The 24,269-nt window shown below is 45.0% G+C and overlaps 1 protein-coding gene across 1 annotated transcript in view; it reads right to left on the reverse strand.

The window, feature by feature from the left end:
* synpra (synaptoporin a) overlaps positions 1-24,269 on the reverse strand; it is a 556,562-nt gene that overhangs the window by 530,998 nt on the left and 1,295 nt on the right. The window lies entirely within an intron of this gene.

The raw sequence follows: 24,269 nt of genomic DNA on the forward strand, positions 1-24,269 counted from the left end.
GGCTAATCGGTCGTGGAGGCCTTTACCAAAGGCGAGTGAGCCGCCAAGGGCAGTGACTCTGTGCTTCCGTAGGTACAGTGTGAAGGAGAAGGTCCTGAGCTGGGCCAAGCAGAAGCGGGTGGTGCAGTGGGCTGGAGCTGGTACCCAGGACTTTACGGTGGAGCTGGTGAGGAGGCGGGCTGCCTTCAACCGGGTGAAGAGGGCACTGCACATTAGCAAGGTGCGGTGCAGCATTGTATATCCAGCGAAGCTGAGGGTGACTTACAAGCTCAGGGACTTTTATTTTGGAACGGAGGAAGCAGCGGAGGAGTTTGCGAAGGCAGAAGGACTGTGGCAGAACTGACAAATTGAGGCATGGCCATGTGCCGATGTAACCTCATGACTGTATTTTCTTCTTTTTTGTATCACTGCACGTGGGTGTAGAGACTAAAGGAGCCAATGTGGTATATATTTGGACAAGGGAAGGGACGGGACTTTCACTCGAAATGAGGGTTCTTTGGGGTGTAGGTGGATATGCGGGGTTTGTGTGCTAAAAGGGGATCTTTGGGCTTTCCTAGGGCCGGGCAAGTGGGAAAGGGACCCGGGCGGGGGCCTCCACGCTGGCCGGTTTAAGCCGGCCAGTGAATGGGAGTGAGGTGGGGGAGGGGCTGCGGCCATCGGAGCCTGGCAGAACAGGGTCCGAGTGGTCTAGCCGGGGTGGAAAGTTGGGGGGAAGGAACCGAGGTTGGGGGGAGGAGTTTTACAAGAGGCAGTGGACGGGAGGAGCTGGAGACCTGGGGCGGGGGGGGGGGGGAGCTGTGTAAGATTAAGGGTGACTACGGGTAATCCCTGATTCCTTTTTGTCATTTGTTTATGTAAACATGCGGGTTGAGGTTTGGGGGTTGGTGGGTAGATGGGATCGTTGTTATTATGGGGACTGACATATCTTGCTGATTATTGTTTATTGTTGATGGATGTAAATGTGGGAGAAAATGTGAAAAAGGAGAATTAAAATTTTTTTTTTATTTTTTAAATGAGTTGATGGCACAAATCATCGTAATGACTATGATTTAGTGGCCATGACTGAAACATGGTTAAAGGATGGTCACAACTGGGAGTTAAATATCCAAGGGTATCAAACTATTTGCAAGGACTGAGTGGATGGTAAAGGAGGTGGTGTAGCTCTGTTATTTAAGGATGACATCCGAGCAATAGTAAGGGATGACATCGGTGCTATGGAGGATAAGGTTGAATCCATTTGGGTGGAAATCAGGAATAGTAAGGCGAAAAAGTCACTGATAGGAGTAGTCTATAGGCCACCAAATAGTAACATTATGGTGGGGCAGGCAATAAACAAAGAAATAACAGATGCATGTAGAAATGGTACAGCAGTTATCATGGGGGATTTTAATCTACATGCCGATTGGTTTAACCAGGTCGGACAAGGCAGCCTTGAGGAAGAGTTTATAGAATGTATCTGCGATAGTTTCCTAGAACAGTATGTAATGGAACCTATGAGGGAACAAGCGGTCCTAGATCTGTTTAATGAGACAGGATTGATTAATGATCTCATAGTTAGGGATCCTCTCAGAAGGAGTGACCATAATATGGTGGAATTTAAAATACAGATGGAGGGTGAGAAGGTAAAATCAAACACTAGTGTTTTGTGCTTAAACAAAGGAGATTACAATGGGATGAGAGAAGAACTAGCTGAGGTAGACTGGGAGCAAAGACTTTATGGTGAAACAGTTGAGGAACATTGGAGAACCTTCCAAGCGATTTTTCACAGTGCTCAGCAAAGGTTTATACCAACGAAAAGGATGGACGGTAGAAAGAGGGAAAATCGACCGTGGATATCGAAGGAAATGAGGGAGAGTATCAAATTGAAGGAAAAAGCATACAAAGTGGCAAAAATTAGTGGGAGACTAGAGGACTGGGAAATATTTAGGGGGCAACAGAAAGCTATTAAAAAAGCTATAAAGAGCAAGATAGATTATGAGAGTAAACTTGCTCAGAATATAAAAACAGACAGTAAAAGTTTCTACAAATATATAAAACAAAAAAGAGTGGTGAAGGTAAATATTGGTCCTTTAGAGGATGAGAAGGGAGATTTAATAATGGGAGATGAGGAAATGGCTGAGGAACTGAACAGGTTTTTTGGGTTGGTCTTCACAGTGGAAGACACAAATAACATGCCTGTGACTGATGGAAATGAGGCTATGACAGCTGAGGACCTTGAGATGATTGTTATCACAAAGGAAGTAGTGATGGGCAAGCTAATGGGGCAAAAGGTAGACAAGTCTCCTGGCCCTCATGGAATGCATCCCAGAGTGCTAAAAGAGATGGCTAGGGAAATTGCAAATGCACTAGTGATAATTTACCAAAATTCACTAGACTCTGGGGTGGTCCCGGCGGATTTGAAATTAGCAAACGTGACACCACTGTTTAAAAAAGGAGGTAAGCAGAAAGCGGGTAATTATAGGCCAGTTAGCTTAACTTCGGTAGTAGGGAAGATGCTGGAATCTAGCATCAAGGAAGAAATAGCGAGGCATCTGGATGAAAATTGTCCCATTGGTCAGATGCAGCATGGGTTCACAAAAGGGCAGGTCGTGCCAAACTAATTTAGTGGAATTTTTTGAGGGCATTACCAGTGCGGTAGATAATGGGGAGCCAATTGATGTGGTATATCTGGATTTCCAGAAAGCTTTTGACAAGGTGCCACACAAAAGGTTGCTGCATAAGATAAAGATGCATGGCATTAAGGGTAAAGTAGAAGCATGGATAGAGGATTGGTTAATTAATAGAAAGCAAAGAGTGGGGATTAATGGGTGTTTCTCTGGTTGGCAATCAGTAGCTAGTGGTGTCCCTCAGGGTTCAGTGTTGGGCCCACAACTGTTCACAATTTACATCGATGATTTGGAGTTGGGGACCAAGGGCAATGTGTCCAGGTTTGCAGACGACACTAAGATAAGTGGTAATGCAAAAAGTGGAGAGGATACTGGAAGTCTGCAGAGGGATTTGGATAGGCTAAGTGAATGGGCTAGGGTCTGGCAGATGGAATACAATGTTGACAAATGTGAGATTATCCATTTTGGTAGGAATAACAGAAAAAGGGATTATTATTTAAATGATAAATTATTAAAACATGCTGCGGTGCAGAGAGACCTGGGTGTGCTAGTGCATGAGTCGCAGAAAGTTGGTTTACAGGTGCAACAGGTGATTAAGAAGGCAAATGGAATTTTGTCCTTCATTGCTAGAGGGATGGAGTTTAAGACTAGGGAGGTTATGCTGCAATTGTATAAGGTGTTAGTGAGGCCACACCTGGAGTATTGTGTTCAGTTTTGGTCTCCTTACTTGAGAAAGGACGTACTGGCACTGGAGGGTGTGCAGAGGAGATTCACTAGGTTAATCCCAGAGCTGAAGGGGTTGGATTACGAGGAGAGGTTGAGTAGATTGGGACTGTACTCGTTGGAATTTAGAAGGATGCGGGGGATCTTATAGAAACATATAAAATTATGAAGGGAATAGACAGGATAGATGCGGGCAGGTTGTTTCCACTGGCGGGTGAAAGCAGAACTAGGGGGCATAGCCTCAAAATAAGGGGAAGTAGATTTAGGACTGAGTTTAGGAGGAACTTCTTCACCCAAAGGGTTGTGAATCTATGGAATTCCTTGCCCAGTGAAGCAGTAGAGGCTCCTTCATTAAATGTTTTTAAGATAAAGATAGATAGTTTTTTGAAGAATACAGGGATTAAGGGTTATGGTGTTCGGGCCGGAAAGTGGAGCTGAGTCCACAAAAGATCAGCCATGATCTCATTGAATGGTGGAGCAGGCTCGAGGGGCCAGATGGCCTACTCTTATGTTCTTATGTTTGGCACCGTGACAACTCTTGTAGACTGGTAAGACACAATGATTCAGATTTTCCGACGGCCCACGCGGCCATGGCACAGAAACGGCAGACACGAGTCTGGCAACCGGGAGATGGTGATGATTCAGATACTGACTCTCATTTCGGTAATGCTTTTACAACGCTGTTTGGTACAGAACCCTGAGGTGTCCAGATGATGAGAAAAAGACACCGCCTAAGAATTAAGGTGTCCTAATTTCTGATGGCACCTACCCACCTTTTTCCTTCTTCTTTTATTTCTCAATACATGGTTTTAATTGATGTCGGCCTGACACCCAATTTCTTGATACAGTCATAGTTACTCTTCTCACAGGGACACCGACGCAATTTATTGACCAATGGCCGTGAAAAGCATAATTGTTGGATCTCACATGACTACAAATTCTTTCCGCTTGTTTCGGTCACCCAGGCAGGGAGTAACGGCACTAATCCCCGCCCTACCTGATGACCCCAAATGCATCCGGTCAGTTAAGCCCGGGTGGTGGGGCAACGGCACTGATCACCGCCCTACCCCGGGATTCCACCCATTCTTGCCCTGCCGCGGCCCACATGCACCTCATGTTCCCATCACTTCGAGTACTTTGGAATGGTTCTTCACACTTTTCACTGTCCTTGGCAGGTCTTAGTTTCCCCTTCTCTGCTCTTTTATTGTGGTTAAAAGAATGCCCTTTGCCATGCTCTGTACACTCACCCCCTCTTTCCTTTACCTTCCGCGACCCTTTGGTCGCTCCCCACCTGCTATTTACACATATGACACAATTGGTTGCTGTACACGCTGCTACATGCAAACTACCTTTGGACCCTGGGACGAAGAAACTTTATAAAACTGGCCGCCCTGAAATTCGGCTGGTTAAGTTAAGCCTCAACCGCCCATGGTTGTGATTTAGGAAAAGACTGGTCGAGGAAATTGTCATACCACTCCCCACATCGACCACAAGCTGCGAGAGTCTATGTACTTTAAAAATTGGTATTTCTTGTCTCTCAAAACGTTATTTCAAAAAAAAAAACCGAGGGAGTCAGACATGGTGACGATCATAATGGGTAATTGGAGTAAGGACAGAAAGACAAATAAAACAAGATATTAACCGAAGATAAAAACAGATACTATGCTTGCACCCCCAGGAATACACGGAAGACAGAAGACAGGATGAAGCAAGGACTGCTGACGTGCGTTTTGATCATCGCTGGACTTCTGCAACTGCGCGCACAACGGACTCTTGTAACCAATACTGTACCAGCCCCAAACACTACCATACAACAGGTCACCCCTAGCCCGGACACCACACCACACATTGAGATAGACACCAAAACCCCCAGTTGGTGCGAAAACATTGCCAAATGGTACTCCCTTTCATACACAGTAGAGGCCCTTCTAGTAATTGCAATAATCTGCAGTGTCATTCAGATACTTCAACTCCGTAAATGTCAAGCAAAAGCCTCCCAGTCCTCGATATATACAGTTCAAGCCCCCTTCTTCGGAATTCAACAAAACTGAACAAAATGTATTAACTGCTGCTAAGAATTAAAACCATGTACCTCTGTAACTTTACCAGATTAAGTAAAAATGTAATGCTGTTTTAAAATTTTTGTACTGTACATAAGTTCTTTTTGATATTCGCCAGCAGCATGAGAGTAGCTTCAATAGTGTTAGTTAGAAATCAACTGTACGGATAAGTTAAATGTTTAATAGTGAAATGTTTTATAGTGACCAGTTAGAGATTAATTAATGTATGATGTGTTAATAAATATTAGGTAAATGCCCCAAAACATAGGATAGGATAGAGTAGAACTTGGCCTTGGCCAACGGTGATTGGCACACCAAGGATGGATAGGGATCAATAGTGTGATCCACCACGCTTCGTGTTCAGGATCAAGAGGACGGGATGTAGCCATCTGAGATGGCCACCTGCAAAGGACCATGGGAATTGTGTCCAACCCCGGACTCAGACAGATACAGAGCTTGTGTAAATTTGCAACCCAGATAGCTAGACCTGATCAAAACCCCCGCTCGTTTACATTTTAATGGCCCGTTCCCCAGAACAATAGGACTGCACTCAAGAAACCGATACAGACACAGACTGATTGGTGCCACTCCCTTTACTAAGAGAGCCCAACCACCAAGGTCAATGACCGCTAAGGACCCGCCCGGCCACCCGCCCCTTTATTGGCCGAAATCGAAGGCAGTGATCGAAGCCCTGTCGAACTATTGGGTCCAAGGTCAAGGACCGCCCCAAAGAGCGCGAAATCCCAGAGGGATAAAAGGGGAAACAGCCATGTGTTCTGCCTCTTTTGGACCTGGCCTGTGCCAGCCTCCTTTGAATCCGACCTGTGCCAGCCCAACTGCAGCATAACAACCAGTCAGCCAAGTTCAAGACCAACGATCGCTACCTGACGGATGACCCCAGCAGAGCCACTTCTTCAAACCAGCCACGTGAGATCAAGATAAAGGCCTTATCAATCTGCACAGCACCGATTGCCCTGAAGTTAAGCATAGATTATTGTAGCTGATAGGTGTAGTTTAACTTGTCGTATATTGTGCTTGCATGTCGAAGTAACCCTTGTGTGTAAATAAACCATCTTTGTACTCAAACTGACTAACTGGTTGTTTGGTTATTTGACCGATATATGGGAAAGCCTTGTGGTTCAGTAAGAGAAATAGAAACACCCACAGTATTGGCGACGCTGTTGGGACATAACATCATATCATAAATAGAGCCTCATCACATAAAGAGCAACATTATTGGTTGTTTAATGTGCTGTACAACACCACATTCCTGATCGTGCCCCACCCCCAACAACCCCGGCCCCCAACCTCCACCCACTCCCCTCACCCCCTACCTCGATGCCCTCAGTGATGCTCAACGTGCTTGGACCTCTGAGATCTAGCACTACGTCTTGGTGTTTCCCCAGGATGCACATCTGAGATGGGGGCAGCCAGCTGCTTAGCTCATCCCATGGTCTTCGATGCCCCTGGTGGGCGTCCTCTTGGGGCTCTGGGACTGGAGGGCCCCGACTCATTTGGCGGCGGCACATGTACAGCTGTGCAGCCTCGTCCCATGTGCTGACCTCGGGACACGGCCACATCAGAGGCGTGGAACTTGGGGGTGCTGGCGGCCACCCTCGCCACCACATGGTACGGGCCCAAGTTGGCACTCAGCGCCCCCTACTCCCGGTCAGTGCCCATAGGGCCTTGGGGTTCACCTTGGGACAGAGGGGTAGCTGGTTTGAGCCCCGGCTGCCCCTGCATCATCTGGCTCTGCCAGCCCTAACAGTTTCCCATAGTCCACACTATCGTGTTGACGCCCTCGGCGATGCTCCTCAGTGACTGGGACATATCCCCCAGTGACCGGGCCATTTTCTACAGTGCCTCGGCCATATTCACCTGTGACTGGGATAAGCTCCACATCGCCTCGCCAATTCCCATCTGAGAGCAGGATATGTCCCGCAGAACCCCATCAAGGTCAGCCTGGTACTGGGTGACATCCTGCAGCAAGGCAGAATTCATTGACGTGACTTTTGCCAGTCTGAGGGCGCGGGAGGAGAAATTTGGGTTACCCCCGGGAAATGCCTTCAGGTATATGCAGGTCAGGGCGTTTGTGAGGAAGCAGGTAGGGGGATTTCCGCTGCTGCCTGCCCGGAGGATACAGGACAGGGTGATTTCGCGTGTGTGGGTCGGAGAGGGTAAGGTCTCGGCGATTTACCAGGAGCTGCAGGAGGCAGAGGAAGCCTCGGTGGAGGAGTTGAAGGGCAAGTGGGAGGAGGAGCTGGGTGAGGAGGTGGATGAGGGCCTCTGGTCTGTCGCCCTAGGTAGGGTTAATTCCTCGTCTTGTGCCAGGCTCAGCCTGATCCAGTTTAAAGTGGTGCACAGGGCGCATATGACAGGGGCGAGGGTGTGTAAGTTTTTTAGGGTAGAGGACAGGTGTGTGAGGTGTTCGGGGAGCCCAGCAAATCACACCCATATGTTCTGGGAGTGTCCGGCGCTTGAAGGGTTTTGGAGGGCCTTCGCAAGGGCTATGCCCAGAGTCTTGGATACTCGGGTAAAACCGAGCTGGGGGATAGCAATATTTGGGGTGTCGGCCGAGCCGGGAGTGCAGGAGCCGAAAGAGGCCAGAGTTCTGGCCTTTGCCTCTTTGGTAGTCCAGAGAAGGATCTTACTAATGTGGAGGGACGCAAAGCCCCCAAGTGTGGAGGCTTGGATCAATGACATGGCGGGGTTTCTCAGGTTGGAGAAGATAAAGTTTGCCTTGCGAGGGTCTGTGCAGGGGTTCTCCAGGCGGTGGCAACCGTTCCTAGACTTTCTCGTGGAACGTTAGATGGAGGTCAATGGCAGCAGCAACCCAGGGAGCGGGGGAGGGGGGTTCTTGTTTTGGTTTATTTAAGGGGCGTTTGCCCCATTTTTGTTCTTAGTTTGTTTGATAGTTTAATGGTTAGAGGATTACGTTTTGCTTTGTGTGTTGGCGTAATGTCCTTTTTATTTCTCTTTTGTATATTTTCTTTCCTTTCTGGAGTGTTTTGTAAAATTTTATTGGAAACATTTTGAATAAACATATATTTTTTAAAAAGAGTATCATAGCAGTCAGAGCAGGGATAGAAGAAGCCTACCTCTACCTCAGCTGAAATCATAAAGGTTGCACCAAGGAGAAGCAAGGGAAGGTCAAAGATTTGTAGTTACCAAGGACATGCACATGGGTGTTTAACAGAATGTAAGATTCTTAAGTTTCTGTTCAATTTTCCAGTCACCTAAAGCATGATCTAGTTGGGGTCTAGTTGACAAGTGAACTTCTTCCCTCAGGCTGACACAATCTACCCCCAATAGCAATCTCCATCACCACCGTCCCCCCACCCCCCGTGCCAACCTCGTCCCCTCAAGCATCATTTCACTCCCACCATCTAGCCATGATCACAATCTGACACCTGACCATGATCAGCCCTCCACCTTAATCTGTCCCAGCCTCCTACACTACATGACAGTTCCTCTCCCACCCGACTTCACAAACTCCCAATTTTGAGATCTCTCTCTCCCTCCCTAACTATTTTCCAGCTGCCTCCTTATACTATAGGCCTTCCTGCCCCATATGCAAACAGCTAAACAACCATGTTGAGTGGAAAACCTGCTGGAAAAAAATGAAAATATATCCTGCACTCAACATCTGCAGGATATCTGGATAGTCCCAGATATCCCATCAGACAGGCAGACGAGTGAAGACTCAACACAGGAACACTTTCCTTTTCCCTAACATCTGCTCCCTCAGACGAATGCCTTTAAAACTGCAGTTTTTTGGAGTGTCAGAGACTTCAGTGCAAGGCCACAGCACTTGAAAAGGCTTCAAAACCCCTGAGGTCCTTTGAAATGCTAAGTATCCATTCAATTTCTCAGAACAATACCTTTCACAAGCCTGTGATTGATAGCTTAATGGTTCAGACGGAGCTGTTAGGGGATTTCCTTATTTATCTTTCCTTTCACGCTTGAATGTTTCTCCCTGCTTTGATGCTTCCCTGATGTAAATAGTTCAACCTACCATAACTACACCTTCTTAAGCCAATGGGAGGGATTTTCCAGCCATTCCCGCTGGCGGGATCTTCCTGTCCCAACGATGGTCCCCCCACCCACCCACCGCAGGTTCCCGGGTGGTGGGTGAAGAGATTTCTCCTCATCTCAGTCCTTAATGGTTCACCCCATATCCTCAGACTGTAACCCCCTGGTTCTAGACTTCCCCGCCACCGGGAACATCCTTCCTGGATCCACCTTGTCTAGTCCTGTTAGAATTCTATAGGTTTCTAAACTCCAGCGAACATAATCCTAACCGACTCAATCTCTTCTCAAACATCAGTGCCACAGTCCCAGGATTCTCCAAAATCGCTGCAAAGTGTTGACGCTGGCGTAAAGACTGGAGTGTTTCATGGCGGAGTCCACGGGCCTCTTGGCCCAGCAATTCAGAAACACACAGGGGGCCAGCATGGCGCCGGAATGCTTCACGCAGCTCCGGCTGCCGAAATGGGCCCCAGCACTTCCAGCCGCGAGTCCAGCATGCGCGCAGTGTCCATTTTCACGCAGGCCCCCGCACAACATGATGGAGCCCTGCAGCCGTCCGGTGCGGAAGAAGATAGCCCCCCCCCCCGGAATATGGCCTGGCCAACGTATAGGTCCCCCTGAAGTCTGATCACCCCCCCCCCCATCCCCACCAGGACGGCCCCCGCAGCCGCGACACCGAGCTCCCACCGGGTGAGACCATACGGGAACCACGCCAGCGGGACTCGGCGGAACCTCAGCCGGTCGACCGCGGAGAATCGCCGCGGGGGCCTCTTTCAACAGCCCCCGACCGGTGCCGCATCGATTGCGCGCGTGCAACTGGCATTGATTCTCCGGTCGCCGAAGAATCACGTCTCGGCATCGGACCCGATCGCGGGCATTCTCCGTCCTCGTGCCGATCGCGATTTCAGTGCGGAGGCTCAGAGAATCCCGCCCAATATTCCAAGTCTGGTCTCACTATAAGGTTAACATACTATTTGCCTTCATTACCGCCTTCTGCATGTATAATAATGATCACTTATTGTCACAAGTAGGCTTCAATGAAGTTACTGTGAAAAGCCCCTAGTCGCCATATTCCGGCGCCTGTTCGGGGAGGCCGGTACAGGAATTGAACCCGTGCTGCTGGCCTTGTTCTGTATTACATGCCAGCTGTTTAGCCCACTGTGCTAAACCAGTCCCGGCATGCTTACTTTAAGCGACTGGTGTACAATGACACCCAAGTATCATTGAACATTCCCCTCTCTCAATCTATAGCCATTCAGATATGCCTTCCTGTTTTGCTACAAAAATGGATAATCTCACAATTATCCACATTATACTGCATCTGCCATGCATTTTGCCCCTCACTCAATTCGCCCAAATCACACTGACATATCTCTGCATCCTCCTCACAGCTCAGCCCACCACCCAGCTTTGTGTCAACTGCACATTTAGTTCCCTCATCTAAATCATTAATAAACATTGTGAACAGCTGGGGTCCTAGCACCGATCCCTGCAGTACCCCACTATTCACTATCTGGCATTTGGAAAAAGACTTGTTTATTCCTACTCTTTGTTTCCTGTCTGCCAAACAGTTTTCCATCCATCTCAATACACTACCCTTAGTCCCATATGCTTTAATTGTACATGCTAATTTCTTTTGTGGAACTTTATCGAAAGCTTTCTGAAAGTCCAAATAAACCGTATCCACTGGCTCCTCTTCGTCAGCTCTGCTAGTTACATCCTTGAAAAATTGCTGGAGATTTGTGAAGCATGATTTGTCTTTCATAAATCCATGCTGACTCTCTCTGATCCTGCCACTGTTTTCCCAAGTGCTCTGCTATTAAATCTTTGATAATGGACTCGAGCATTTTCCCCACTACCAACGTCAGGCTGACTAGTGTAATTCCCAGTTTTCTCTCTACCTCCCTTTTTAAACAGTGCGGTTACATTAGCTAGCCTACAATCCCTAGGAACTGGTTAAGCAGCAAGCCTGCATGGACAGTTCTACACAAGACCATATTTGGAACTGTACATAGTTAACGTCTGCCAATAAATGTCTTTATGTTTATAAATACAAGCCTCAAGATCTCATGAATGAACCATCACCAGTGTAACATGAAAAAAAAACATATTAAGTACATAATATGAAACGTTGGTGGTGGATCAAGTTGGATCCCTGGAATTTTTATCGCTGAGACTGGACCCCTGTTCCAAGTCGACATGGAGGGACGGATCGTTCGTAAACATGCGGACCACTTGAGGAGTAGAGAGACGCTCCTAACAGTCAGTGTTGCCATCAAGAAATGTTTTTGAACCCGTAAGCACCAAAGTACCTGATCAACCTGTTACAGACATAACTTAAGTCTCTGTGTAAGCAAGTAGTAATGAACTGCCTGTGCCAAAACGGGTACCCTTTATCGCAATTGTTGTCACTGTCGATCCTGTGGAAACATCTCAGAATACAGAATTTCTCTGCAAGAAACAGAAAACTGTCCAACTCATGTATATAATGTTTAGTTAGAATTTAGGACTGAGTAACTTAGTTATTGAAGATTGTACACAGGAATTAAAGGGAGAAAGGATGTGATGATTTGTGATGATTGTCTTTTTAAGGGCAACACTGCCGAGTAAGGGTCACCTGGCTAATTGAGACTCAGAGTTAGTAGTCACCCCAGGGATGGAGTCCGCTCATAGGCAGGAAACATGTAGGGAGTTAGTTACAGCCATGTGGCTGCTGTTTTTTTAAATTAATAAATCCTTTTTGTGTTCTGGAATAAGTCCACGGAGGCAGAAGTCCCGTCACTAGAATTCCTTTTATTTACAAACCCAACAGCTGAACAACCATGTCCATTCAGTCTGCTGGCTACACCGGGAGTGCAGAGGATCTGACACTCCCTGTTATATACACAGAAAGGGGATCCCTGATTTGGGCCACTAATCAGGGAACTCGTATTCTAATTTGCCAATCTCAAAGGTCTGGCCTAAGTCATTACATGTTCGCCAAGGCAAGCTTGTGCTAAAGCTTAAAAGAGTGAGATCCGAGGCCTGTATTGAACAAAAAACTTCCTGTGCCTACAGTTAGGTGGATTAACCATGCTAAATTGCCCCTTGGTGTCCAAAGGTTATGGGGGGGTTACAGGGATAGGGCAGAGGATTGGGCCTAGGTAGGGTGCTCTTTCGAAGAGGTGCAGACTTGATGGGGCGAATGGCCTCCTTCTGCACTGTAGGGATTCTGTGATTCTATGAATTGGATAGATTTCTTGGCAATTCCCATTTTTGAGGTGTTTTCCAGGTTTGGATTATTCATGACAGACGCTAAGAAGGTATGGACAAATATATGAGCAGAAAGAATGGGAAATGGACCACAACATTTATCCAAGGGATAATAACTGGTCATTCTCAATTGCTTTTAGTAAACTGTTGCTTAAATACTAATGTATGAGTCTCACTAATGCTTAAGTAAAATTATAACTGTTACCACTATGAAGTCACTTTTAAATTATTGGACAGTGTAAAGAGGTTCAAATTTACTGCATTTGACATTTGAAAATGTTCTGCTGTATGATTTTAACAAAGCATTGCTCATCACTGAAAGACATAATAAATAACCTTTTGCAACCAATTAAGAATTCAAAGACAGTAATTTTATTTTTTATTTTAATTAATGTTTTTTTTAAATACAGCAAACATTTTATTTGACAGCCTTAGAAAGAAATGATTAGTTAATTTATTTTTTTAATGAATAGAAATGTTGCATTGTTACTGAATGTAATGGTTATCACAACTACTGACTACTTACTAACTGAGCTGACAATGAGATGACGATTGGCTGTCAGGCAGAAGGCAGAGAGTTGGGATAAAAGGTTCTTTTTCGGAATGGCAACCGGTGACGAGTGGTGTCCCGCAGGGTTCAGTGTTGGGGCCACAGCTGTTCTCTTTATATATTAACGATCTAGATGACGGGACGGGGAGCATTCTGGCTAAGTTTGCCGATGATACAAAGATAGGTGGAGAGGCAGGTAGTATGGAGGAGGTGGGGAGGCTGCAGAAAGATTTAGGAGAGTGGTCCAAGAAATGGCTGATGAAATTCAACGTTGGCAAGTGCGAGGTCTTGCACTTTGGAAAAAAGAATAGAGGCATGGACTATTTTCTAAACGGTGACAAAATTCATAATGCTGAAGTGCAAAGGGACTTGGGAGTCCTAGTCCAGGATTCTCTAAAGGTAAACTTGCAGGTTGAGTCCGTAATTAAGAAAGCAAATGCAATGTTGTCATTCATCTCAAGAGGCTTGGAATATAAAAGCAGGGATGTACTTCTGAAGCTTTATAAAGCATTAGTTAGGCCCCATTTAGAATACTGTGAGCAATTTTGGGCCCCACACCTCAGCAAGGACATACTGGCACCGGAGCGGGTCCAGCGGAGATTCACACGGATGATCCCAGGAATGGTAGGCCTAACATACGATGAACGTCTGAGGATCCTGGGATTATATTCATTGGAGTTTAGGAGGTTGAGGGGAGATCTAATAGAAACTTACAAGATAATGAATGGCTTAGATAGGGTGGATGTAGGGAAGTTGTTTCCATTAGCAGGGGAGACTAGGACCCGGAGGCACAGCCTTAGAATAAAAGGGAGTCACTTTAGAACAGAGATGAGGAGAAATTTCTTCAGCCAGAGAGTGGTGGGTCTGTGGAATTCATTGCCACAGAGGGCGGTGGAGGCCGGGACGTTGAGTGTCTTTAAGACAGAAGTTGATAAATTCTTGATTTCTCGAGGAATTAAGGGCCATGGAGAGAGCGGGTAAATGGAGTTGAAATCAGCCATGAATGAATGGTGGAGTAGACTCGATGGGCCGAATGGCCTTACTTCCGCTCCTATGTCTTATGGTCTTATAAGCACAGCATCCATAAAATACACAGTTTCAACAATCTTTAGTTAGGCCCTACTACAAATGTTGGATTTATGAAGTGTAGGGATTTGATCAAGGCAAACGCAAAGGTTAATTTAAAAAATCCTTCTCCCAATATCAACTGTGCGGTTTACAGATAGTCGGTTCCAAAACTGGATCACACAGGCGCACTTTTCACTTGCTTCACGACACAGCCAAAACTGTCCCAGCACATGAGGATTAATGAAGTTTTAATGTTCAGAAAGTACACTAACTTCAGGCTTTAGATGTGATGGCTTGGATTTTGCAGAGGTTTTCCAACATAGCTCTGGTAGAATACATATTCTTTGGAAACATTCTGCTGGCTCCTTCATCATCCACATTACTGCATTATTTTAAGTGTATTATGGAGCGCAGATCTGGGTGGGTACATTACAATTAGAGGTGGCTGACAAGAATATATAAAATGATGTGATTGCAGTTGTTTGTGCCATAAATCATGTATGTTCAGTGAAGGAGTCCATTTGGCCCATTGTGCTTGCGCCAGCTCCACAGTATTCCAAACTATTTTCCAAATATTTTATTCTAGCTCGTAAGATTTGTGCTTCAAATATTTTCCTGCTCTCCTGAATAATAGTGATCTTTGCTTCAACAACTCCCAATGGCAAAGGCTTAAATTCTGCAACCTCTTTTTTGCTCCAAGTGACAATTTTAAATCGATGACCTCTCACCACCAACTTCCTAACGAGAGGATATACTTGCCCTATTCAATTCATCAAACAACTTCATCATCTTAAAATACTCTATTAAATCTTCACTTTTCCTTTCCTTCTCCAATTGAAATAGTCCCAGTGGATGAAATTCTCCAGCTCACGATGCCGCAAACGAAAACCGCGATCGGATGGAGAATTGGGCGTCCGACCAAAATCGAGAGCACCGATACAGGTGTTGTGCTCCATTGGTCCTTCACTGGTGGCGGAAACGAGGTTTCCACCCTGTGCCGGCAGCAACATGGAAAAACAGCATTTGCATGCATTTAAATGTGATTAGCGGGTTGGACACAGAATGCTCCGCGATGCTCTGCTCTTCTCAGTGGCAGTCTGATGGGCGTGAATTACTACAAGTATTTACAAATGTGGACTGCGGGTCATGACTGGAAGGGGACTGGGGAGCTAAAAAGACACTGAAAGGCCGTTGAAAATTGTCGGGCTTGCTGGGGGATGGGGACAGTAGTAGGTAGTAACTTGGTGCCAAATCAATGGACTTGGGGTTTCCTGCTCATGATTGGGGTGGCCTTGCTCAGACCACCGTTGCTGCAGTCTGTCTTTTATACGCGCTCCTTTGATGCTATTAACAGGCTCCTGGCTGCTTAGCCTGCTGATTGCTGCCTATGTTCTTTAAATGCTCAGAAGGCATCTGGTCATCTGGGGGACCCCCAGGCTGCCCTTCTGGACACCCTTATACCCCAGCTGTATCATCAAGGGACAAGCTCAATGCTGCCCCATTGAGGAGGAAGAAGAGCTCAACCCAACCAGAGGACACCAGCACTGCAGCGTTTGGAACGCTCCCTGGCGAGTCCTCTGTCCCTCTCAGGTCAGAGGACACACCAGTGACCCCCATCCCTCTGGTGTCTCCTCCTGGTAAGACTGGTAGTGCTGACTGCCTCTGCCACCACCTCCCAGGTAGTGTTCAGGAGGGCAGGCTTGAGTCTGTAGCCCATGCTGGGAAGAGGGTGTCCCTCCGCTCCTCACTGGCATGAAGCTGTGGGTCCACCTTGGGCTCGCAACCTCTGGCGGGCAAGTCGTCTTTGAGCCATCTTGGTGACTGCAGTGAGTGTGTGGTAAGTAGAGCACATATAAACAGCTCGAGCTGTCAGGCTCTTTGGCACTAACTCCAGGCCCAACGTTTAGAACGCCCGCTTGGATGGGAATTGCTCAGAATCCGTGCCATTAGAGGGCTAGCCCATTAGCATGTCCTGATTTTCTCTACAAATTGCACCCTCAACGGGAACACGAACCACGCACAATTCAATCCTGGCATCAACACTTAGGGCGCAATTTAACAAAAAAAAGTCCCATTTTGGGCGCGTATCGCGGGGTGTTTCTCAACATCTGCAGCACCGAAAATGATGCCACTATCTAACGGGGCTCTGCAGGTAACACCATGCTGAGGCCACAATTGTCTCATTTCCTGCACTGACAGGCTCAACTCAGAATACAGCCAGGTCTTTCGGCCCACGTCAGAATCCCCACCGCGGCCTCATGCCCCCATCCCCCATTACCCCAACCTACCTCTTAGGGGGTCCTCATATACCCCCACTCACTCCACCACTTAAGGGTAAGGCACTCCCGGGCCTGATTCCTGGCACGAGCAGTGATCTGCCAGCCTAGGAGTACCACCCTTGCACTACTAGGCTGGCAGCGCCAAAGTGCCCAGGTGCCAGCAAGAGTGCCATGGTCCAGAGCCCGACCACCCGGGAATCTGCAATAAACTGGGAGACCCTCCCAGGTGCCATTATGCCTGGTCCACGTTTGTGTGGACCAGTGCTAAACAGAGCCATAGCGAGGTCTCCCAGGTGAGGTCATTAGTTCCCAAGCCTCGGGAGAATCGAGGGTAGATGTATTTAAATGAGCCTAATGGTTCTTATGAATACGTTAATCTGGATCTCGCTCAACGAGGGCAAGATCCAGATCACAATGTCTCACGAGATCTCATCAGACCTCACAAGGCATTCCAAGCTGCTTGAATCTCATCAGAGGCCTCTCACGAGATTAAACGGCCGCGTCATGTCACCAGGTCGGGCGCAACGAGGCCATAAAATCAGACCTTTAGTCTCCCAAATGGAGAATTTCGCCCGGTATCTCAATCCTCTGCTGGCATTTTTCACAGCTGGGCAAGGCAGCTAAAATCCCTACTGAAGTTAGCATGTTACTATGACAATAGACACATCCTGTAGAATCCCATTACCAACCTTATAAGCTGTATATTATCTTTTGTTTTTCATTATTGCATTATTCTTTTAAACCTTACATCCACAAGTGACCATAAAACAGCAGCTAAAAGCTTGTTTAAAAAATGACCACACTGTTTTGCAAAATCTTGCTGCTCTAACTTCCTTAAAGTGCAGCGAGGATTATAAAGCAGTGGCACTCTTTTCAAATTTCTGAAGTTCACTCGAGTATCAATTACATTTACATGAAGAAGCTCCATCCCAGAGCTTTGATAACATCTGTTACTCCATTTTGCAAAAGCTAAAATAATACAGGTTATTTTCCTACATCATGAGGTGAGATTGGAGTTAGAGATTCTATTTGAAAAGGCAGAATGTGAACTCAGTTTAATGTATAGAATCACTGGGCTAACTTACTGCATGCACATTATTTTAACCTAATTTGGGATTCATTAACAATCACCACCCACACATTCAATTCCGTTAGCTGGGCGCTAGAAGCTTGCTTAGCAAGAGGTAACAACAGCAGCTAGAGTGAGGAGGAGGTGGCAATGACACCTGGAGAGACGGGAAGAAGGTGGGTTGGAACAGTTGGGTGATCGGCCTCAACTAGAGAAATGTGTTACTGAGTGAAGATTGTGCAATCTGCCAGGAGCTGCCCATGGCGCCATCAACTCTCCACTCAGACACAAAATATGAGGTGAATCAGTGTCTCATCTGACACCTCCGAGTCTCTCCTGATGATATAGTTTGCATCCTCAGCATCATTCTATTGATTCTCAGTGCAAGTTCACAATCACTTTAATATCCTTTCTATAATGGAACACGTATCACTCGGATGGTGGCCCAACTCATGTTTTATTTAAATTCATCAGTACATCTTCACTCTTGTGGTCTATGCCTCATTTATAAAACCCAAAGCCTTTTTTTGTGGTTGTATCTACCTGCATATGGGCCGGAATTATCTGTCCGTTCAGGACAATGATTAAACTCCCACTAAAGATCAGTCTCATATGAAGTTAGATTGAAGTTTCAGTCATATCGGTAACTTGATTTACAAACAACCAAAAAAGTGACATTTTTAGATCATCCTTGATAAAGGCTTTTAAAAAAATTGTTAAATGATTGAACGATGAATTAATAATACATTGGATTTAGATTTTTTTTTAAATTCTACTTTTCTTCAGCTGCTCCAGACACCAACGCCTATTCTGCACTCTGACAAGATCCTGCCACAGCCAATCTCCATAAGTCAACATGTCTACCAAAATAATTAAAATAATGTTGAGCCTGCAAGCCTAAATAGAATTGGGACATATCTTTGCACTGCCAGAATTTCTACAATGCTGCATTTCTGTTACCAATATGCAAAATATCTCGGTTCGCCTATCAAGCCATATATGATATATCCATTCCCAGTAGATTGATCTTTTTCACAATAGTGAACCAACCAAATAACATAAGAATGATGAAATTGTATGTGTCACATCTAGTCATTTTATAAGGAAAACATGTCATATAGTTCTTGGAAAACCTGTTATTTGTTCCTTTGTGGAATATAGCTAAGTCATTAGTAAAATAAATGTAAATACATTTATATCATTGCTGGAAATTATTGTTAACAATATAAATGAATGGGCAGCATGGTGGCGTACTGGTTAGCACTGCAGTTTCACGCCGCAGAGGTCCCAGGTTCGATTCCAGCTCTGGGTCACTGTCCATGTGGAGTTTGCACATTCTCCCCGAGTTTTCATGGGTTTCGCTCCCACAACACAAAGATGTGCAAGGTAGGTTGATTGAACACGCTAAATTGCCCCTTAATTGGAAAAAATTAATTGGGTACTCTAAATTTATTTTAAAAAACAATGTAAATGAATGATTGCATTCACATTAAATTTTTCTGTCCACTATTTTATTGCAGGTGTTAACTTGTTTATTTTAAATAGGTTAACATCTCTGCTCACAAGAACAAAAGAGATAGGAGTATGAGTAGATAACACAGCCTGCTGACCTCTGCCATTCAACATTATCATGGCTAATCTTGGGCTTCAATACTTTCCCACTCAGTCCCCATACCCCTGGAGAGTCCAAAAGTTGTCTATCCCAGCCTAAAATATAATTAACCACAAACCTCCGGGATAGAGAATTTCAAAGATTCACAACCCTTGAGTGAAGAAATTCTCCTCAACTCAGTCCTTATCCTGAGTCCGTGTCCCTGTGTTCTAGATACCTCAACCAGTGTCTACCCTGCCAAGGCCATCCAGAATCTTGCATGTTTCAATGAGATCAATCTCTTTCTTCTAAACCTCAGAGTATAGGCCCAATTTGTTCTGTTAAAATGGTAAAGAAAAAAAAAACATTCTTTTTTAATATCAACAGCAGTAACATTGAGGCTATTGAGTATATTTTATTAATAATAATAATAATAATCTTTATTGTCACAAGTAGGCTTACAGTAACACTGCAATGAAGTTACTATGAGAAGCCCCTAGTCGCCCCATTCCGGCGCCTATTGGGGTACACAGAGGAAGAATTCAGATTGTCCAAGTAACGTAATAGCACGTCTTTCAGGACTTGTGGGAGGAAACCGGAGCACTTGGAGGGAAACCCACGCAGACACGAGGAGAACGTGCAGACTCCTCACAGAGAGTGGCCCAAGCCGGGAATCGAACCTGGGACGCTGGCCCTGTGAAGCAATGAATGGCAACGAATTTCAATCATAACAGTTTTTTTGTGACAAAACCACAATTCATAGCTGAGACCATTGGCGTGATTCGACGGACACGTCACACCAGACCTGGTGGCATGAAGAGGCCAATGGATCTCACGAGAGGCCTCTCGCGAGGTTCTCGACGCTTAAGACCTCTTGTGAGATTCAACAGAATCTCGTGAGACATCGCAATCTGGATCTCACCCTCATTAGGCAAAATCCAGATCATCATATTTAAATGAGCCATCCGGCTTTTAAAATATGCTTGTGCCATATTATCCCGGAGCCCAGGAACTAATGGCCTCGCCAGCGAGGCGGCGGCCAGGTGCCATTTAGTAATTGTCCACACAAACGTGGACGAGGCCTAATGGCACCTGGGGGTCTCCCAGGCCTTTGGAGACCCCTGGGTGGTTGGGGACAGGGCAGGGTGGATCTCTGGTTCTCCCTCTGGCACCCAGACACTTTGGCACTGCTGCCCTGGCACTGCCAAAGTGCCCAGGTGGCACCACCAGGCTGGAAAAGGCATTGCCAAGGTGCCCAGGTGGCAGTACCAGGGTGTCCAGCTGCCAGGGTGGCACTGCCAAGGGTCTAGCCCTAACTGGGCCCATGCATGAAAGGGGGCATATGGGGGGCTATGAAAAGTAGGGAGCGCATGAAGGGAGGATATCAAAGGGCCTAATGAAGGTTGTGTGGGTGAAGGGTGGGGGTTCTGAAAGGGGGGCCCAAAGGGAGGGGTGCAGAGGCCTGAAAATAGAGGGGGCCCTCAGTGACCCTATAGAGGGATGCCCTCACTTAGGGGAGTGGGGTGTAATGTCTTTATATGCAGGGATGACACAATCCATGGGTAGGGTCTTGTGGGGGACCCTCAAGCTCACTTAAAAGTCGGGGCACCCTTTCAAAATGGCACTCCGAGCGCTGAGGAGTTTGATCTCACTAGTGAGTTCAGCTGCTCAGTGTGGGTGTAACCGGGAAGAAACACCCCAAGGCTCAAAAAATGACTAAGTATGGTTGAAAAGCGGTGTCGACCTCACACAAAAAGCCAGTGATAAACAGCCCGTCAAACTCACCCAAAATTACACTTAGGGCTGTATTCTCTGGCCGCACCCGCTTGATGACCAGAGAATCCCGCCTGAGGTCAATGGACATTTACATAGTCCGCATGCCGCCCGTGGCGATCTCATGGCGGGCAAGGTAGAAGAATCCAGCCCTTAGAAATCACGCCCCATATCAATGGACCTTTTTCGCATTTGTCTTTGTCAGTTCTTTTACAGTTTTAGCTACATTGCTTCATTATGTTCTATTTTGTTTTTCTTGAAATATTTGAACATTAGGACTAATATTGTGCAAATTCATGCAATGCTAGGCATTATTAAATAATATGAACAGCAACTAAATACCAGCAATTTAAAATCAAAGCTGTTGAAGGAAATTGGGGTCAACAACCTTCAAAACTCCAAATATAGATATAAAAGCAACAAAACTCAGGAATATTATTTATTACTTAATATTTCAAATCAAATATGCTTAAAAGTTTTTATTTGTAGGTAAGAACATTGTGGCAAGTGTGCAGGGTGAGTAGATATGTGAAAATTGCTTATTTGCAAAAAGTACAAAGAATATATAATCCATTTTAGTACACACCCTGTTAACTATAAGTAAATATGAATTTCCTATGTGAACTTAAACCTCTCTAATTATTATGCATCTCTTATGCTACTAATTTGCTGATGTCCAGTAAATTAATCAATTTAAAGTTTTCCCGCATGGATGACTCATCTTTGGATTTTCACTTGGAAAGGGTGTCATTGAACGTTTTTTTTCATTGGTGTCATTGCTAAAAATGTGGCTGTGATAATGATATTTGAAAGAGGTGATGCTTTGGAATTTTCTGATTTATTTTCTCTTTAACTCAGTTTTACTGTCTCTGTCTTTTGCCACCATATACCTCCTCTAGCTGAATGAACAGAATCTGGACTCAATCCTGTTCTGTGGCCAGCTACCAGGAGGAATTATTCAGGCGGAGTGAATTCAACATTATCCATTTTTCCTGTCTTCAAGTCAGAATAGCCAGCACTGTAGGTGAACATGAAAACAGTCAGCCAAATAAAGCAAACATAATTTGAGATCCCAACATAAATTAGAAAATGCTGTAAATACTCAGCAGGTCTGGCAACATCTGTGGAGAAACAAAGTTAACGCTGCAGGGTTTTTTAATTGCCCACCACAAATTGTCCTTGAAAGGGCGGTGGTGAGCTGCATTCTTGAACTGCTGTAGTACAAGTGGTGTAAGTACACCCACAGTGCTGTTAAGGAAGGAGTTCCAGGATTTTGACCCAACGACAGTGAAGGAACAGCGATATATTTCCAAGTCAGGATGGTGAGTGGCTTGGAGAAGAACATTGAGGTCATGGTGTTTCCATAAGCCTGTTGCCTTTGTCCTTCCAGATAGCAGTGGCCATGGGATGGGAAGGTTCTGTTTAAGGAGCATTGGTGAGTTCCAGCAGTGTATCTTGCAGGTTATACATACTGCTGCCACTGTCGTTGGCGGTGAAAGGAATAAGTGTTTGCGGATGGGGTGCTAATCAAGCGGCCTGCTTTGTCCTGGATGGTATTGAGCTCCTTGAGTGTTTTTGGAGCTGCACTCATCCAGGCAACTTTTCCATCGTACTCCTCATCTGTGTCTTGTAGACAGGTTTTGGTGAGTTAGGAGGTGAGTTACTCACTGCGGAATTCCTTGCCTCTGACCTGTTCTTGGAGCTAAAATATATATATGGCTAGTCCAGTTCAGTTTCTGGTCTGTAGTAGCTCCCATGATGTTGATAGCGGGAGAACTCAGCGATGGTAATGCCATTGAATTTCAAGGGGCTATGGTTAGATTCTCTCTTATTGGTGGCGGTTATTGTCTGGCACTTAGGTGGCATGAATTTTACTTAACACTTGTCAGGCCAAGCCTGGGTATTGTCCAGGTCTTGCTACATTTAGACATGGATTGTTTCAGTGTCTGAGGAGTCACAAATGATGCTGAACATTGTGTAATCAACAGCGAACACTTCCATCTTGGATCTTATGATGAAGCAGCTGAAAAGGGTTAGGCCTAGGACACTACCCTAAAGGGTAGTTTTATCAGACAAATTATTGGATGAAAGATCCATGACTTGAAAAATTAACATTGTTTCTCACTCCACAGATGCTGCCAGACCTGCAGAGTATTTCCAGCATTTTGTGTTTTTGTTTCAGATTTCCAGAAGCCACAGCACTTTGCTTTTGAGTTTCAGATTGATGTGCTGTTCAAACTTCAGAAACTTTAGTTACTAGATAAACAAACAATTATTTTGTCTACCAGGGAACTTACTTTGTGTATCTTTAAATAATTATTCCCACCTCAAATTCAGCTGCTAGAATAGTCGACTCCAAAAAATTCACTTTCCAGATTAGTGGAGCAGAAATATTTACATTTTAGTTTTCAAAATAATAAATATGTATTGTGCTAAAAAGCATGAATCAGCAGTGCAATATTTCATTCAATTGTCAATCAAGGGATTGTATTGTCCTTTGTGTATAGACATGAGTAAGCATCTTGCAGGATACTTCACAATGGTGATACTGGTCTTGTAGCTATCTGAAATTCAATTGTTTCTGCTTATTTCACAGGATTATGGATGAAGATTTCACATTTGATTGTAGCTAACAAAATGCGTGATTCAAAATAACAGTGCTAAATAAAATAAAAATATGTATGGTCAATGTAAATTTTAAAAATAACCATTTATTGTTCTGGTTAACAAACTATAATCTGAAATATATTTTTACAGATCCCTTATGACAAATAACAACATTGGTTTCATTATACATAAAATGGCTTTAATATGTTACCCATAATAATCATAACATGCACCCTTAATAGTCATTCTGAAACACCACTTGGAAAGGATTAATCTTTAAAAAGTGATCTTAACCTATATCATTATATTTTATTTTTTGTGTTAAGTAAATTAGATATAGGAGTCAAGTAGTAAATTCAGGTACTACACATCTGAACTGCAGACCCTACTCCAATTAGCATTAGCGATACAGCACTACTTGACCAGAAGATACCACCACAAATAATAAATACGTACATTATTCACACACCAATTAAAGAAGCTTAATAAACTTAGTTTTTTTAAAGCTTTTCAATTTTCGTCAGAATAAAACAATTGCTATTTGTATAGAGTTCTGAAAGTGGCAATTATTCCTCTACATTCTGAGGTCTATAAATGTAGTCAAAATACTTCATTACAAAATCCCACGACTGGGTTCTTATCACAGTTTAATGGCATTAATA

Source organism: Scyliorhinus torazame, chromosome 13 (genome assembly GCF_047496885.1).
Source record: "Scyliorhinus torazame isolate Kashiwa2021f chromosome 13, sScyTor2.1, whole genome shotgun sequence".
Classification (NCBI taxonomy): Eukaryota; Metazoa; Chordata; class Chondrichthyes; order Carcharhiniformes; family Scyliorhinidae; genus Scyliorhinus; species Scyliorhinus torazame.